A 1,589-nucleotide genomic window follows, 5' to 3' on the forward strand; every position below is an offset into this window, starting at 1 on the left:
AGGAGAGAGGGTAAGAAGGTGGAGGAGAGAGGGTAAGAAGGTGGAGGAGAGAGGGTAAGAAGGTGGAGGAGAGAGGGTAAGAAGGTGGAGGAGAGAGGGTAAGAAGGTGGAGGAGAGAGGGTATGAAGGTGGAGGTGGAGGAGAGAGGATAAGAAGGTGGAGGAGGTGGAGGAGAGAGGGTAAGAAGGTGGAGGAGAGAGGGTATGAAGGTGGAGGTGGAGGAGAGAGGGTAAGAAGGTGGAGGAGAGAGGGTAAGAAGGTGGAGGTGGAGGAGGAGAGAGGGTATGAAGGTGGAGGAGAGAGGGTAAGAAGGTGGAGGAGGTGGAGGAGAGAGGGTAAGAAGGTGGAGGAGAGAGGGTAAGAAGGTGGAGGTGGAGGAGGAGAGAGGGTAAGAAGGTGGAGGAGAGAGGGTAAGAAGGTGGAGGAGAGAGGGTAAGAAGGTGGAGGTGGAGGAGGAGAGAGGGTATGAAGGTGGAGGAGAGAGGGTGAGGAGGTGGAGGAGAGAGGGTAAGAAGGTGGAGGAGAGAGGGTATGAAGGTGGAGGAGAGAGGGTATGAAGGTGGAGGAGAGAGGGTAAGAAGGTGGAGGTGGAGGAGGAGAGAGGGTAAGAAGGTGGAGGAGAGAGGGTAAGAAGGTGGAGGAGGTGGAGGAGAGAGGGTAAGAAGGTGGAGGAGAGAGGGTAAGAAGGTGGAGGAGGTGGAGGAGAGAGGGTAAGAAGGTGGAGGAGAGAGGGTAAGAAGGTGGAGGAGGTGGAGGAGAGAGGGTAAGAAGGTGGAGGAGGTGGAGGAGAGAGGGTAAGAAGGTGGAGGAGAGAGGGTAAGAAGGTGGAGGAGGTGGAGGAGAGAGGGTAAGAAGGTGGAGGAGGTGGAGGAGAGAAGGGTAAGAAGGTGGAGGAGGTGGAGGAGAGAGGGTAAGAAGGTGGAGGAGGTGGAGGAGAGAGGGTAAGAAGGTGGAGGAGGTGGAGGAGAGAAGGGTAAGAAGGTGGAGGAGGTGGAGGAGAGAGGGTAAGAAGGTGGAGGAGGTGGAGGAGAGAGGGTAAGAAGGTGGAGGAGAGAGGGTAAGAAGGTGGAGGAGGTGGAGGAGAGAGGGTAAGAAGGTGGAGGAGGTGGAGGAGAGAGGGTAAGAAGGTGGAGGAGGTGGAGGAGAGAGGGTAAGAAGGTGGAGGAGGTGGAGGAGAGAGGGTAAGAAGGTGGAGGAGAAGAGGAATGATGAGGAGGTGGAGAAGAGAGATGGTGAGGAGAGATGAGGTGATGATGTTCACACACACACCACATATGCTGGCTGTGCCAATGCTGCAGCAGTGAGTGCTGTACTGTTCCAGTCACTGCAGACCCAAGACACTCAGAGCAGATAACAGTAAAGCTGACAACATCATAATGCAGCACCAGCGCACCACTGGGTGTGAAAGCTTCCTTTCAGCTCTCTAGTAACGTGTTCCAGTGAGACATTACTGGGCATACATACAGAGAGATACAACACTATATGCAGAGCATGCTGGAGGTGTGTTTGATATAGAAGACACTGTGACAACAATATCTAAATAAGTCCAAATAAGTATTATCTGTTATGTATCCAGAAGAGTCCAACTG

This window comes from Osmerus eperlanus, chromosome 4 (genome assembly GCF_963692335.1).
Source record: "Osmerus eperlanus chromosome 4, fOsmEpe2.1, whole genome shotgun sequence".
Taxonomy (NCBI): Eukaryota; Metazoa; Chordata; class Actinopteri; order Osmeriformes; family Osmeridae; genus Osmerus; species Osmerus eperlanus.